This window comes from Dermacentor silvarum, chromosome 3 (genome assembly GCF_013339745.2).
Source record: "Dermacentor silvarum isolate Dsil-2018 chromosome 3, BIME_Dsil_1.4, whole genome shotgun sequence".
NCBI lineage: Eukaryota > Metazoa > Arthropoda > Arachnida > Ixodida > Ixodidae > Dermacentor > Dermacentor silvarum.
This window is the reverse complement of record NC_051156.1, coordinates 68,127,022-68,144,836: the sequence shown is the minus strand read 5'-3', so window position 1 is coordinate 68,144,836 and position 17,815 is coordinate 68,127,022.

The window sequence follows — 17,815 nt, the reverse complement described above, 5'->3', positions numbered from 1 at the left end:
ATTAGTGCTTTGATGAGTTCTAATTACGTATAACCTGTGTCCTTTTTCTCAAGAAAGGCTGAAACATAACTAGGCCATGATCAGCTTTTGTTGTTTGTCTTGTGCTCTGGTGAACTGCCCCCGGTTTACGAAGCCATAGAAATTTGAGGTCCAAGTGCATGGAAAGTTTAATCTCATCTGTAACTAGCCTGCCATGCCTATTCATTTAGTCCATTGCGCTGACCTTTCTCGTTCACACACTCAAGAAGATTACGGCTAAAACCATAACATGCCTTGAAAGCCTGCAAATATAAGATAGGAATTACAGTAGAACCCCGCTGTTACGTTCCCGGTGCTGCGTTTTCCCGGCTGTTACGTCTTTTTCGGCCGGTCCCGGCACAGCTCCCATAGAACACAATGCATTGGTAACCCCGCTGTTACGTCGCAAACTGTGGGACCGTTCCCGCATCATACGTTGCGAACTGCCACACCGCGCCGGCCCGAGCGGCCATTTTGACTTTTCATGTCGCTTGGCTTGGTTGCTTGACGATGGCATTGGCCGCCCAAAGTGCTGGGGGCGACATTTATTACTATTTTTCGGTTTCCGCCAGCAAAAGTATGGCTTTTGATATCCGCTTTTGCTATCTAAAGATGTCGATGATGTCTATGCGCGTTGCGGCCCTAAAATTGGTTTTGGCTCATAGATGTGCCGTATAAAGTCCAGGGCGCTAACGCCGTCGCCGCGCGCCCGTATGCTTTCTTTCGCGCGCGAGACGCAGTCGTCGGCTCCCCTCGCACGCTTTCACACCCGCACATACAGCATACGTCGCCGCGCGCCGTATGCTGTATGTGCGAGTGAAAGCGTGCGAGGGAAGCCGTGCGGCCGTATGCTGAATGTGCGAGTGAAAGCGTGCGAGGGGAGCCGACGACCGCGTCTCGCGCGCGAAAGAAAGCAGGGAGGAAGCGCGCCTCCTTCCGTTGCGCTCGAGGCACCAGAGAGGGAGCGAGGGGGGGTAGCGGGCAGCGTTGTACTCTGGCATCATACTGCGCGGCGGCGCGCCGCGCGGACCCGCGGGCCCTATCTTGAAAGCGATCTGCGTGGGGGCAGATTTTACGCAGTGTAGGTGCGTCGGCGGCTCGTGCTTTGTGGTGTGCCTGCGTGTTCGGCGCTCAGTTTGGGTTGAAGCGATAGACAACAGCACGAAGGTCACTTCGCTCGCTTCTGCAGCGGCGCTTAACTGCGCGTGTCCGCGCTTCATCGAGTGTGATGTGTTCATGTTTGCCTGTGGGCGCTGACACTATGTTGTTAATTAGTTAATAACCGAATGTTTACAAGTTTATACAGACGATAAAACTACTATTCTTACTTTGTATAGCTCACCGCAATCGATACTTCGGCTGTCGGGCGAAACTACTTTGCACGTAAAAATTAATATAATATTGTGTGCAGTTCAACACTACTCCCATTTCTCTCATTTTTCCTGTTTCCTGGCTCTTGCGTTTCCGGCTCTTACGTTTTTTTTGTTTTTTTTACGGTCCCGTGAAAAACGTAACAGCGGGGTTCTACTGTATTAATTTATATACTCAATAAGAAAAAGGTGTAGTCGCATAGCTTCATGTACTTTTGGAGGCACACGGCTGGGAAGTACAAGGATCTTATGGCCCCTCAAATGCTCATATAAACATATAAACTCTCAATGTGAGCATCCATAAAATTTTCTTCACTTTCTACTGTTACCAGGTGTCCACCGCTCTCAACATGACATAAAAGTAGCTTGTCGTTATGTTGTCGAGGTTAAGGTGTAATTGGGCCTGCACCTGGTAATAGTAGGCATGATTCTGTTTTATTTGTCCAGCAGGATCAAGGCAAAATTGCTTTTTTTGTTCTCCCTCTGCGACTAAATCTTTGGGACTGCAGTGTCTGAGGCTGTACAACACTTCACCTCAACCAGTGCAGGTTCATGACAATCGCACTTGAAAATTTCATCGGGACTGCACCCAGAATTGGGTACTTCGGGTTTTATCATAAGCCCGCAGTCCTCTATACGTGCGTTCACAGGCTGCTGCCGCAAATGTGCAAGCAGCCTCTCTTTTGCAATAGGCTAATTAACGATGCCATATTGCACTGCAGGCACAATAATTAGCCGAGGACTAAAAATTCTGTTTAGTATGGTGCTGCAGCGCACTTTCTTTGAGCGGCACACATCCTTAACATTGATGCAGTCACCCTTCCCTTACGGTGTAGAAACCACATTGGGCTATCTCTTTGGTTCCGTGTGTCTATTTCTATAGCCCTGGCATCATCCTCTGTTATTGAGACCTTTTCGATTACCATCTGTGCGAGCTCGTCGACACTTTTATTCTAGAATCCCTTGTGGAACAAAATGTTGAGGTAACTGCAGATAGTGGACAATCTGCAGTGATTGCCAGAACCCCTGTAAAATATTTTCAGGAATACTTCCATCTGGTGGCACTTCGGCTGTTTCCTCCTCCCTGGGCCTGCATGTAGTCAATGGAAAGAGCCTCGCACAGGAGCAACCTGTAATGAAAGTTGCCAAGTTATAGTGTTTGAACTGCAGGAAAACCTTTGCTTGGCACTCTAGAAGGCCGGCAGTATCAAGTATTCACCTCTCGCAGTTTCTGTATGAAGCTGTCCACCTCTGGTTTGTCACGTGGCTCATTAGCTTTCTGCTTTTATGGCACTGTTGGCAATGCAATGTAATGGTGCCTCTTGTACGAAATATCTTTTGAGAACTTTGGCTGGATCTGAAGAGTACCATTCAATTGTGCTTAAGGTCGAAACTGACTGCATCATAACACAGCAAAATGAATGAAGTCGTTTGCATACTTAATATCAAAATATATGGCACATTCTCTGAATATGTGGTGAATTAACATGTTTTCCCACCTTTTTCAGGCGAGGCTTCACCCACTGGCATAGCAAGTCAGTTGGAGCAGCACTGCTAGTATTGACTTGCGTCCAGAAATCAATGGCGAAGCACACTGCCACAGCATGACTAAAAGCCCGCCCCAACCTGGACATGCAGGGAATATCATTAGAATCCACCGTGAACCATTTCCAGCTTTCAACTTGCTACTAGAGCGGCTCGTAACATAACTGAAAACAGAAGTGGCCAAACAAAAGTATAGGTTTTACTGCTTTCTGTGGTACAGACAGGCAACGAAGCCAAGGAAGCATAGCAGGTTTTTACTGAAGTGTAATAATACGAGGCAAAGACAAATAAAAGTGGCTTCACACGACTGTGTTAACAAAAGAAGCCAGTTGGTTGATTCCCTTTCCTTTGTTCACTAGATGTGATTTTGATATACATACTCTAGTTACTCTATATTGTGCATTCATTCATAGCCATCTTAACTATTGCATTACTTCCTGGGGACAAACCTATGACTCCCATCTTTCTTCCTTACAACATGTCCAAATCAAGCAATCAGAATTATTACTAGAGTATTTGCCGATCACATGTTACAAACTGTGCCGCGATCATAACATACTGTAGCGTAGAACGTTGTCGCTACTTGTTCGCACCGGAGAGATGAGGCGATCACACCGGTGATCCATGACATTTTCCTGGTTTGGTTTATTTGAACTTTCGTTACTTGAATTACACTTTTAGATACTTGCACATTACACACACTATGAAATCTGAGTAGCTCTTGCTGCGACCTACTCCCTTGGTGTCTCCGGCGCGAACCCTCGCTGGGGGGCCTCCGTAGCGTCCCAACACCCCGCCAGAGAGCAAACAAAACACCAATCAGAATGCCTCGCTGACCGGAACCAATCAGGCCACAGATTCAAATACGAACAGCCAATCGTGGGCGGGTTTTGCCGGGTTAAGCTTGGTGACAGCAGTTGGCCTGAAGAATTATGACTCGAAGCAAAGTACCAACACACAGAAAACTACAGAGACCAGCCGTTGGGCTTTTGAAGAGCTAGAGCGAAGAACAACTGTCAGTGTCTGGAAAGAGCAAGTGCACAAAAGAGTCGGGAAGCATTTACCGAACAGCTTGAGGAATCGGAAGACGGGGCATTTGACGCCAAGTACAAAGACGGCTGACAACGCGGGTCACCCAGCCGGACCCTAAGGCAAAACGGGTGGTGCCCCGCCTGAGATTCCCCCAGCTGTCCTACACACTCGAGGCGAAAAGACACTTTGAGAGAAACAAAACGATAAGAAAGAAAAGAACACTCCTGCACAACACAGGCGATGAAGAAACGTAAAGACGAACAGCTGCGCGACACCTCCCCCTAGGAAAATAAGTGTCCCCACTCTTAATAATTAAGCAACAAGCTATAAAAGTATAAGCGCGCATACATTCACAATAAAAACTAGAGATGTCTATAGAGCACTCCCGAAACGCCCCCCGCAGGGGTGTCTGCGTCAGCAGACGTTTGATGTGTTGCGACACCACGTACCCGAGCACACGAGGGTTGGACCCTCCCGCGTGTAACCGTGCGCGGCTTAGCCATGTCGGGGAAAAGGGGATCCTGGGGGTTGAGCCGAAGCCGGTTGTTTGGACCTTTAAGGCCCCCTGGCGGAGGCAACACACCTCTTTGGCCTCTGCTTCACATAGACGGCACCCCGGACTGACCCACCCGGGGGAAATCGGTAGTTGCCCTTTTCCTGTCCCCCTCTCTGATCTTTTCTTCTCTGTTTTTCTGTCCTCACTGTCCTGTCACCTCTTCTCTTCAGTTACTTCCTCACTTTTCATAGGTGGCTTAGGTTAACCTTGTGTAGGTGCCCTCTCTTGGGTTATATATAAGGCTATAGCAGCAATGTACAGCTGGCGCCTGCAGCCTTACACGCTAAGTGCTGCAGCATCCCTTGTTGGACCTCCGTGGTGGGTGGCTGCCATTGCTGCCTGAACTAAATCAAAATGCTATGGGAACACCTGCTTTTCCTGGGCTTCTTGATCATCTCCCTCAGAAGAGGGGACGCACCGATGAGATTATAACTGATGAGATTTCAAGTAGTCCACAGTGAAAGAACCGAAAAACTAGCAAGAACCATATCCCCATTTGTAGTTGCAAAGAGCTTGACCAACGCGCTAGGCCCTGGCTCAAGGTCACCAAAATGCCAAGCGAGGACCCTCCTTGAACTACATGATAAAGAACAATACAATAGACTCAGCAAACTTGTTACTTTTGGTGATGTCCCAGTTACCGTTTCACCGCATCGGTCCATGAACACAGTACGGGGGGTAGTATCAGAAGCAGACCTCATCGACCTATCTGAAATCGAACTGTTGGAAGGATGGAAGGAGCAAAACGTCACAAATGTGCAGCGCATTGTTATGAGACGGGACAACAAAGAAATCCCCACAAAACATCTGATGCTTACCTTTGAATTAAGCGAATTGCCACAAACCATTGAAACAGGCTACACAAAGATAGCCATAAGACCATACATACCAATCCTAGGCGATGCTACCAATGCCAAAGATTCGGCCATGGCTCGCAGAGCTGCCGTGGTCGACTCATATGTGCCAAGTGTGGAGTACAAGGCCATGCCTCAGACAATTGCGAGGCCACACCTCACTGTGTTATTTGCGATGGTGACCATCCAGCGTACTCCCGGTCTTGTCCAAGCTGGAAAAAAGAAAAAGAAATTGTGACACTGGAAAGTCCATGAAAACATATCGTTCAGGGAAGCACGTAAAAGGTGCTTACCATTCCACACAACCACTTATGCTGGTGCGGCGCGTCAAGTGGCAGCGTCGCAGCGGCTACTGCCACCTGCCTAGCCCGCACGCAGCGAGCTGTTGCTTGTGGCTCCTGCCCCCAGGGTGGAAGGAGCTAAGTCTACTCCACCCAACCAGCCAACAGGCCCAGTTACCCTAGGGTTGCCGGCACCACAACAGTCCTCGGTGGCAGCCTGCGCTACGCGTAGCGAACCTGCAGGCCCGCCAGCAGCTCCCATGGTGGGTGCAGTCGAGACTGCCTCACCCTCACCGGCCCCTGCTAGCGCTGGCAACAGCCGGCGCAGCTCAGGCCAAAAGGCAGCCCCATCGACCTCCGGGCTAGTGGGCGCAAATGTCTCGTCCTTCGCGGCGAGACTTACTCGTGAAACTTCTCGCTCGCAAGAGCGCGTGTCCGGCGCCTCACAAGAGGCAATGGGCACTACATCCATCCCGACGGCGGACCAAGCGCCTAGGGAGCGGAGAGGCTCCCTCGACCGCTTCAGAAAGGACAAATCTCGAGTTACGGGGCCTGGAAAGGGCTCTGTAATCTAAAGCAATATTTCCTTTTTTAGTACACACAGCACCAATTTACTTTCATTATGGATACCCAAATCACCTCGACGATGTCCAAGAACTTCTTTACCAACACAATCCAAAAGTGCTGTGTGTACAGGAAACGCACTTAAAATCGAAACATACAAACTTTCTCCGACAGTATGCTACGTTTTGTAAAGATCGCGTTGATGCTCTCACATCATCAGGCGGTGTTGCCATTGTAATCCACAAAAGCATGGCATGTCAACATTTGCAGCTACAAATGCCCCTTGAAGCAGTGGCAGTTCGACTTGTTCTTCTAAACAAAGTCATCACCATCTGCTCACTTTACATACCCCCACATTACCACTTACATAAACATGAATTTCAGTCCTTTATAGACGAATTGCCAGAACCCTATCTTGTTCTTGGCGATTTCAATGCGCACAGCAGTCTGTGGGGCGACTCTTGTATCGATGCGCGAGGTCGTCTTGTTGAACAATTTCTTTTATCCTCTGGCGCGTGTCTCCTGAACAAGAAGGAACCTACATTTTACTGTCTCGCAAACAGAACCTTTTCTTCTATTGATCTTAGCATAGCTTCCCCGTCTCTATTATCTGAACTTAAATGGGAAGTTACCAAAAATCCTTACGGGAGCGATCACTTTCCAGTACTACTGCGAACAACCAAAGAAAATGAGTCTTCACCACAAGCCCCTCGATGGAAGATTGATACAGCCGATTGGGAGAAATTTCGAACACTTAATAGTAGTGTCTCCTGGGCCAACATGTCTTCGTTAGGAATTGATGCTGCTGTGGAATATTTTACTTCCTTCATAGTTGATGCCGCTTCTAAATGCATATCCGAAATAAGTGGTGCGGCATGCAAATGCCGTGTCCCATGGTGGAACGTTCGTAGGAAACAGAACAAAGCGTGGGGGTTGCTACGCGATTCTCTTACTCCGGAGAATCTTACCAATTTTAAGAAGATAAAGTCACAAGGCTGGAGAACGTGCCGACAGGCCAGAAGAGAGAGTTGGCAGAAGTTTTTATCAGGTATACACTCGCAAACAGATGAGGCGAAAGTGGAGAAGCCACACTTTAAATTGTAAGTGTTCTTCCATTCTTAATGCATTTCCTTTAGGTTCATCAACAATAGGCACTTTTGGCGGGCTTTCAAAGTGTCCTTCTTGCCTGGTAGGCAATAAGACACTGAGTCATCCTCAAAGAATGCTCTGACCGATGGCTTCACTTCATCATTAACTGGGCGACCACTCCTTTCCCGCGTGCCTAGAATCCCACTGTGAGCCTTGACTTTCACTGTCTCGCGAACTTGTCATTCCGATGCAACAAAAAACTCCATAATTTTTTCACGAGACCAAGATTTCGGGGCTAAAGTTAGGTACTGCATTTTTTTGCTCTGCCTTCTTTTTTGGAAAACTTTTCTTGCAGGTCTTGGATCAAGCAGACCTAATCATTCAGGAGGAGTTTAGCGCCCTCGTGTTTGTCACAAGTAGATGGTTGGCACAGTTCCGGAGAGGTAGCCGTTATTCCCTTCGCGTTTTCTTGTAATGTTTCCATTTTCTTTTTTGCGTACAACTGCGGCCCGCGCTGCAGATGTTTCCTTTTAGCGCTGCGGCCAACACCTCCTCTAAGGCCTCCTTTTCTGTTCCAATACCCCCACCTTCAGGCTCACTTACACTACCTCCGGATAGAGCATCAAGACCTTGTTCCGGCAGTACCAAAGTTTGAGTCTTTTGAGCACTACTATATAACTGCCGCTTGCAAGCTTGACAAACTCGATTTCCTGGAACTAGCGCAAGAGAAGGGCGGGCATCAACAACCGCCAGTGTGATGACTGTCGAACCACGGCAGTGTTTCGCATGTCTGAAAAATGGGTTCGAGCACAACTTCGAAGAGATTTAGAAGTGTATCGGTGAAGGTAAGGTTGCTTGTGGTGCTTGCAAATCGTTGCATCGTCACCCAGGCTTCTTTTTGAGCGCAGCGCAAGAAGACGCCGATTTATGTCGGTCAAAAGACGCACAGTTGTCAGTTGCTGCTCGCTGCAGTAATTCTTTTTGTGGCAGTTCCTTGGCCCGAAAGAGCATGGCGGAAGTTCACTTCCTGAAAAACAGTGCCAAGCATACCTGTAAGCCTCCGGAAATAAGCGCGTCTTAGCTGCACTGCATTCTAATTAGTCTCCTTGTGTAACATTTTGAATTTTCTCGCATACTTTAAAACATGCCGCACTGTAAATGAGGTGCTTAGAAAACTTTAGTCTGTTCACGAAAACATCATGCAATTGATGCATGCATTGTTTGAAATGGTGCTTTCAAATATAAGTCTTGTGGGAAAATCTGATTCAATTCTAGCTGAACTTTGCAAACAATCCAAATCGTAAGTTACTGCTAGAAACATTCTCTTAGCTTTATAGTTGGAAGGCATTGATGCTCAAAGGCATATTACTGAAGTTTGGATTTCACATGCATTCTGTACACTGTAAGCAAAAATCCGAGATGGGAGTAAATGACTTGTCCTCTAGCGCATTCCCCGATGGGAGTGCGATATACTCTTGTCAGGCGGAGTAAAAAGTTTACTCCCCTGCTGAACGGAGGTTTTGGGTGGAATGATGGGAGTATATGTTTACTCCCCTGCTGAGCTGAACGGAGGGTTTGGGTGGAATGATGGGAGTATATGTTTACACCCATCGCGGAGGTTTTTGCAGGGAATTATGGGAATATATGTTTACATCCATCGAGGTGGTTTTGCAGGGAACTATGGGAGCATATGTTTACATCCTTCGAGGAGGTTTTGCAGGGAATTATGGGAATATATGTTTACATCCATCGAGGTGGTTTTGCAGGGAACTATGGGAGCATATGTTTAGATCCTTCGAGGAGGTTTTGCAGGAAATTATGGGCATATATGTTTACATCCATCTTGCAGGGAACTATGGGAGCATATGTTTACATCCTTCGAGGAGGTTTTGCAGGGAATTATGGGAATATATGTTTACATCCATCGAGGAGGCTTTGCAGGGTACCATTGGAGTATCTTTTTGCATTGATTGGGGAGCTTTTGCAAAAGGTGGGAGTATCTGTTCACATGCATCGAGAAGCTTTTGCAGGGAATTATGGGAATATTTTTTTGCATTCATGAGGGAGGTTTTGCAGGGTACCATGAGAGTATTTCTTTACATTGATCGGGGAGGTTCTGCAGGAAGATATGGGAGTATCTGTTCCATGCATCAGCTAAATGCAATACATTGGTTTCCAAGCTGGAAGATGCAAACAAAAGTAAGCAAAGTGTAGAAAATAAATTTATTGTTTGATATTGCACAAATAAGTAAATAAAAGGTACATTTAAGCAATGAAACACAAAAAGTTGACTAGTAGTAGGAACCACGCATCCCCTGAAAATGTTTATTATGTGAAAGCCTTGCACATATAAGTAAACAATAAGTAATATTGCACAAATAAGTAAATAAAAGGTACATTTGGGCAATGAAATACAAAAAGTTCACTAGTAGAGTAGTAGTAGGAGGAGCCACGCATTCCCTGAAAATGTTCTTGTCATGGCACTAACCTAACGAACAATAAGGAAACAATAAGTTATGTTGCACATATAATTAAATAAAAGGTAAATATAAGTAGGGCCCCGCAGGGGCGTCTGCGCAAGCAGGCGTTTGGTGAGTTGCGCCACCACGTACCCGAGCACACGAGGTTTGGAACCTCCCGCGTCTAACCGTGCGCGGCTTAGCCGTGTCCGGGGAAAAGGGGATCCTGGGGGTTGAGCCAATGCCGGGTGTTCGGACCTTTACGGCCCCTCGGCGGAGGCAACACACCCCTTTGGCCTCGGCTTCACGTAGACGGCACCCCCGGACTGACCCACCCGGGGGAAATCGGTAGTTGCCTTTTCCTGTCTCTCTCTCCAATCTTCGTCTTTCTCTCTCGCCTTTTCATCTTTCCTGTCGTCTACTCTCTTCTATATTACTTCCGACCTTCTTGGCAGCGAGGGTTAACCCTGTGTGAGTAGCCGACCTAGGTTATTTCATATTCGGTTATAGTGGTAACGTACAGCTGGCGTCCGCAGGACTTGTTTTTATAAGACCTGTGGCGTCCCCTTGTTGGGCTCCACGGTGGGCGGCTGGCGTTACTACCGAAAACTGACAATTTTCCATGGATAGCTTCTTTCCCAAGCTCTCTGATCGCCCTCAGAAACGAGGGCGCACCGAAGAAATATTAAAATTTTTTGGTCGCAACACTGAGAATTTCCCCCGCTGTCAGGTAATACACTGTGAGAAACCAGGAAAGACAATGAGAATGATCTCGCCCTTCCTCGTTTCCAAAAGTCTAACTCAAACAATTGGCCGAGGCTATAAGGCAACCAGACTTGCGAGTGGCGACCTTCTCTTGGAGCTACATGACAAAAAGCAATATGAAAAACTTTGTAATCTAGTGTCTCTTGGGGACATACCAGTTTCAGTGACCCCACACCGCACCATGAACACCATCCGCGGTGTGATTTCCGATGATGATCTCATGTAGCTGACCGAGACTGAACTTCTGGAAGAATGGAAAGAACAAAATGTTATCAACGTAAAACGAATCAGAATGAGGCGTGATGGTAAAGAAATTGACACTAAGCATCTAATACTCACATTCGGTTCCAGTGTGCTGCCAGAAACCATCGAGGCAGGTTACATTAAAATCAGAGTAAGGCCGTACATCCCCAACCCTCTCCGTTGCTTCAAATGCCAAAGATTTGGCCACAGTTCACAGAACTGCCGAGGCCGTCAGACTTGTGCGAAATGCAGTGCGAACGAACACCTCTCTGAATCATGTGAAAACTCTCTCCACTGTGTAAACTGTGATGGGGAGCACGCCGCATACTCGCGGTCGTGCCTACCTGGAAAAGAGAAAAAGAAATAGTAACAATCAAAGTAAAGGAGAACATATCATTCAAGGAGGCTCGTAGGCGGCTATCATACCTGCCCAAAAACACCTTTGCTGATGTGGCGCGTCAGGGGGCACCGACACAACGGTTTCCGGCGGCTGTCCGGCTCGCACGCAGTGAGCCGCCAGCGACGCCATCCGCCCCCTCGGCGGCTGCAGCTCAGGCTGCTCCGCCATCTCAGAACACGGGGCCATCGACCTCAGGGCTGGTGGCCTCCAAGGTCTCGTCTCTCGAGACGAGGCCTTCACGTCCAACTAACCGCTCACAAGAGCGCGTGTCCAGCGCCTCGCAAGAGAATCTCTCGGCCGCTCCAGAAAAGAAAAATCTCGTATCACGGCGCCTGCAAAGGGCCCCGTGAGCTAATCCTCACCTCTTAAACACACAGCACAAACACATTTGTCATTATGGAGACACAAATACTACGGTGGAATGTCAGAGGACTTCTTCACAACCTCGACGACATTACAGAACTCCTACACAAACATAATCCAAAGTTGCTGTGTGTTCAAGAGACACATCTGAAACCTACAAACACAATCTTCTTTCGTCAATACACCATCTTCCGAAAAGACCGTAACGAGGCTAACGCCTCCGGCGGTGTAGCAATAGTTGCCAACAAGTCCGTAGCTTGTCGACACGTCGCCCTTCGGACGCCCCTTGAGGCAGTGTCTGTTCGGGCTATTCTATTTAACAAATTGGTCACGGTATGTTCCATTTATATACCCCCGAACCAAAAACTTGAAAAAAACAGACCTTCATAACCTTATTGATCAGCTTCCCGAGCCTTTCATGCTCGTGGGTGATTTTAACGCCCACAACACGATGTGGGGCGACTCGCGATGCGACGCGCGAGGTCGACTCAGAGAAAACTTCCTTTTAAGCTCCGGTGCATCCCTCTTCAATAAGAAGGAGCCAACCTATTATAATCTCCATCACAATACATACTCATCAATAGACCTGTCGATTGGCTCTGCCTCCCTTTTCTCTGATTTAGAATGGCATGTGATCAAAAATCCATATGGAAGTGACCACTTCCCAGTAAGTCTAAACTTGGTAACGCAACGTGACTCCCCTCCAGATGTCTCTCGCTGGAAACTAGCCTCAGCTGATTGGAAATGTTTTAAGGAATCCACCTACCTATCACAGGATTTTATAAGAAACTTTAGTATAGATGATGCCGTATCATATTTTACTGCTTTTATCATTGACGCAGCTGAGAAGTTCATTCATCAGACAAATGGGACTACATCCAAAAGACGGGTTCCCTGGTGGAATGATAATTGCAGACAGGCACGAAAGAGACAAAATAATGCCTGGGGCAAACTACGCAAATGCCCAACTGGGGAGAACCTAATCGAATTTAAACAGATTAAATCACAGGGGCGAAGGACCCGGCGACAAGCAAAGAGGGCCAGCTGGGAGAAGTTTGTCTCAGGAATTAATTCCTATACACAGGAAACAAAAGTGTGGAATGGACTCAGAAAGCTTAAGGGGCAATCAACCCACTCTTTGCCTCTGGTAAATGACTATGGAAATAGCTTGGAAGACCAGGCTAACGCTCTCGGGGAGCACTTCGAGTACGTGTCTAGCTCAATCAACTATACACAGTCATTCCTTAAACACAAGGAACAAATAGAACGCATGCCATTAGATCGGAAGTGCAGACGGTTCGAACCCTACAATAGCCCTTTTTCCATTGCCGAGTTAAGAGCCTCCTTAAAGAAATGTCAGAGCTCTGCTCCGGGTCCTGACAAAGTAGTCTATGATATGGTCAAATACCTCCACACAGACACCCAAATGACTCTACTCACACTTTTTAATAAAATATGGGCAGCTGGCTACATTCCTTCTACATGGAAAGAAGCAATTGTCGTTCCGGTTCTGAAGCAGGGGAAGGACCCTTCTTTAGTGACAAGCTATCGCCCAATAGCGCTCACAAGTTGCCTGTGTAAGCTATTCGAAAAAATGATTAACTGCCGTCTCCTGCATTTCCTCGAATCAAACAAACTGCTCGATCCATATCAGTGTGGCTTTAGAGAAGGCCGGTCAACAACCGACAATCTAGTACGTATCGAGGCAAATATCCGAAACGCTTTTGTCCATAAGCAGTTTTTCTTGTCCGTATTCCTCGACATGGAAAGGGCCTACGACACAACGTGGCGCTTTGGAATATTGTGGGATATGTCTGAGATGGGTATTTGGGGAAGCATGCTTAGTGTTATAGAAAGCTACCTGTCTAACCGTACTTTTCGAGTTAGAATTGGCAGTACTCTGTCCAGACCTTTTATTCAGGAAACCGGGGTTCCACAGGGTGGAGTACTTAGTTGTACGATCTTCATTGTAAAGATGAATTCCTTGCATTCAGTCATTCCACGCAGTATGTTTTATTCGGTATATGTAGATGACGTACAGATAGTATTTCGGTCGTGCAACCTGGCAATCTGTGAGCGACAGGTTCAGCTCGGTCTCAACAAAGTCTCCAAATGGGCTGATGAAAATGGCTTTAAGCTCAACCCGAATAAAAGCTCTTGTGTTCTTTTTACAAGAAACAGAAGATTGAACGTTGATCCTGATGTAGAGCTGTATGGACAGCGGATACCTGTAAGTACCGAATACAAATTTCTGGGCATAATACTAGACACTAAGCTTACATTCATCCCACACATAAAGTATCTTAAGAACAAATGCCTAAAGACAATGAACATTCTTAAACTTTTGTCGCATACAACGTGGGGTAGTGATAGGAAATGCCTCATGAACCTATATAAGAGCCTTATACATACACGATTAGACTACGGGGCTATAGTGTACCAGTCAGCTACGCCGAGCGCGCTAAAGATGTTGGATCCCGTGCACCATCTAGGCATCCGCTTGGCCACAGGTGCTTTTAGGACAAGTCCTGTGGCAAGCCTCTACGTAGAGGCAAATGAGTGGTCACTCCACCTACAAAGGACATATTCCAGCTTCACATATTTTCTCAAGGTAAACGCCAATTCTGAACATCCGGCATATCCGACCATAAATGACACGACTAATACCACACTCTTTCACAATCGACCTGCAGCGAGAGAACCTTTCTCGTTGCGTGTGCAGAGCCTCAGCAAAGAACTAGGTGTACCACTCCTTGAACAACGTCTCATGCCTCGAGCAAAGTTGTTACCGCCGTGGCAGTGGCAGCTCATAGATTGTGACACATCATTTATAGAAGTCGCGAAACATGCGCCAGCGGCACACATTAAAATGCATTTCCTAGAACTCCAATCTAAATACTCATGTACAGAGTTTTATACAGACGCTTCCAAGTCACATGCCGGGGTATCTTATGCAGCCATCGGTCCATCATTTTCGGAATCCGGTGTACTGCACCCGGAGACAAGCATCTTTACGGCTGAGGCCTACGCACTAGTATTGGCAGTGAAGTTTATAATGAAATCAAAACTTCAAAAGACTATTATATTTACAGACTCCCAAAGTGTTGTGAAAGCATTGAAGTCGCTGTGTAAATACAGAAACCCTGTTCTTACTGAGCTCTATTCCATTTTATGCAGAGCATGTGATTATATGCTGGGTGCCTGGCCATAGAGGCATTGAGGGTAATGAGCTTGCAGACCAGTTAGCCACATCAACTACACCGCAAACTAATAATCCTGCCGCTGCTATTCCTCCCACAGATCTGAAGCCTTTTTTGCGAAGGAAACTGCGAGTCCACTGGCAGCACTTGTGGGACGCTGAAACAAATAATAAACTTCGCATGATTAAACCACATTTAGGTTTCTGGCCCTCAGCTACGAAAACACGACCAATTGATGTCCTATTCTGTCGTCTCAGAATAGGACACACGTATGGCACCCACAATTTTTTGCTTACTGGTGATGAACCACCAACCTGTGGTAGATGTGGTGAGAGGCTGACCGTCCTCCATGTCCTGCTGGAGTGTCGGGAAGCCGAAACGGAAAGAAGAAAACATTTTCCTGCAGCATACCGTTATCATATCCCTCTTCATCTCATGATGTTTATTGGTGAAGAACCACTTTTTAACGCCAAAGCAATCCTCGGATTTTTGAACGATGTTGTGCTACATGTTATTAGCCCAATAAGTTCGTAGCGCATCCTCTCTCTAGAGGATGCCGCTGTGATAGTTTTTTGTAGCACATGCCTCCAGTCCCTTGTGGTTCAAGGGCTCTGTATAGGCAGTTTTAAATATTTTAAATATCGTGTCACTCTTTCCCAATGCATTCTTCATTTCATAGTACGCCTCAGTAGTCATTGCCATGATTTTAGTAGATATATATTTTACGCACTTTACAGCGATTATTTTTAGGCCCCTTTACAGCCACGCCTCATCTACTACTCAGAATTCATCGCTCCACTGCAAACTCACAAACAATGGCATGGCACTCTTTGGCCATACTTGGCCCTTGCGCCATTAAAACACCATACATCATCATCACAAATATAAGTAGGGTTGTTCGTTTTCAGGTAAAACCCGATTTCTCCCCGAATTCGAAAACAAAATGCCAACCTATTGTTTTTTCACACTGCATAGAGTTTGCGGTGCACACGTGTTAGCTACCCTGCCTTGGGACAACAAAGTTAGATCACATTGGCTTAAGTAAGCTCCAGTGACCTCAGTGGCGCACCGACGGGGGGGGGATTCGGGGGTTGTAACCCCCCCCTGAGGCCGACTTAACCCCCCCTTTTGTTTAACCCCTTTTCTTTCCTTACGCATTTGAGTGCTGCAACTAAGATGTAAGACGCGAAATCGTCTGCACACTTGCAAAAAGCGCATTTTTTTTACAATTTCCCGTGAATAAATCGAAATTAGTGCTGTTCAGATGGTATTGGCAAACTGTCAACCCCCCCTGGCAGAGATCCTGGGTGCGCTACTGAGTGACCTATTAACCCTTTTCGCGGCGATCCCATGGGCGCTGCCATGTTTGATCACATGGTGACGCGTCCATTGCTTGCCTCAACTGCCTCCTTGTTTACAATGGAAGTGTATGACGCCGGCGCGGCTTAGAAAACCTCTGTTTTCAGAGATATCGTAGATGTTGACCAGGTGGACGACACGAAGCTTTGACCACAGCTTCAGAGAACATGCAAAAGCGATTTCGGAGCTGATTAAGCTATGTGCAAACGGCGCAAGCAGCGTATATGTTGTTTTTTCTAAAAGCGGGGCTAAATATGTATTCCAAGCTTTCCAATTATGAATTCATTCAGGATAAGTGTGTTTTGCTCTTTGTTCTTTATTCGGCAAATATTTTGAAGCAGTGGCTTGTCAGTTTGACTTAGTGAAGATCTTCGATGCGGCCACTATCCGATTATTTTATGCCTAATCGCTCGCGGGTGTGCTCAGTTCCGATAGATTTGTTCTTGCTGTGCACAAGGCTTGAAACGTAGCTGTTTTGTACATTGGGTACTTTGTAGCAAATATATATTACAGCTAGTAACTCGCTTACTCTTGTGGACCGCCACGGAACATTCAGCTTCGACCATTCGTGCGCCATAGGTGTAGTCCGTCATTTATTGTACGTATACAGTGCGCATATATTCAAGTGTCCACCCATTCATTTATTTTTGATACGTCGGCGATAGAGTGGGCGTAAGTTTTCCTTCCATTTGGGAAAGACGTGTATGGATAACGTGCGCAAAACTTACTATGACAGGAAGCGGCGCTACTCACTTTGTCATTGTTTAACGAGTGGTACTCACTCTTGCCGACGTTCTAGGGACGAAGCCCTTTCTTTGAAGGTTAGCGATACAAGGCTGGCGGATGAGCAAATTTCTGTATCCTCGAGAAAAGCCGTACATCACGAAGTGCCGATAACATGTTCGGACAGTTGCAGCAGCGGTCCGCAAACTTGGCCACACAGATTCATTCTATTCCTTAACATGCCAGTCACTATGTTGTTTGCAGCCAACTACTGCACACGTCTTCAATCCACATGATTCAATCTAGCATGATTGGAGCACAGTGTGTTAGCGAAAACTCCGTTGCATTTCCGACAGCTGATCGCACAGAAGCAAGGTAGAAGCGGTAATGGTTTCGTATTCGTGCGCGGTCGTTGAGGAGACGTATGGCGCGCCGCCGTGAGCGCCATCTCGTTTCTCTAAAATAAACTGCTCCCCGAAAAGGGTCAATATAGGGATGGATGTGGCCATGGGAGTTTTGAAGCGGCTCTGGGAGCAGTAAATATGGCACATTGGAGCAGGTATTGTTCGTTTTGTGGCATGTTAGGTATGGCTCAATATGAGTGAAATAAAAAAAATCTAGATGTTCTTTGACTTTGTCGAACACTGTTAGGTTATGTCGGATAGGTTCTGCGGTCTGAACATTACACAAACACTTAAGACATATAAAACACCCATAATGCATTGTATAGTACAAAGGAGTTTAGTTTTCCTGTGGCCAAGTTATATACAATGAGTGACAAAACACCCATACTAAAAAGACGCTGATGCTGAAACAGATTGCTTTAGCTTGGGTTTTAGGGCTAAATGCTAGCCAACACGTGGCTGTGTGGTTGTCACTGAACACGAACATGCCACAAAATTTAGTGACTTCATTCGAAGTTAGTGTATTGGCGCACGTTTGCGCAGCTCGGTGGTGTGGCACAAGATGGCACAGCACTTCCATCCCTGCCTAT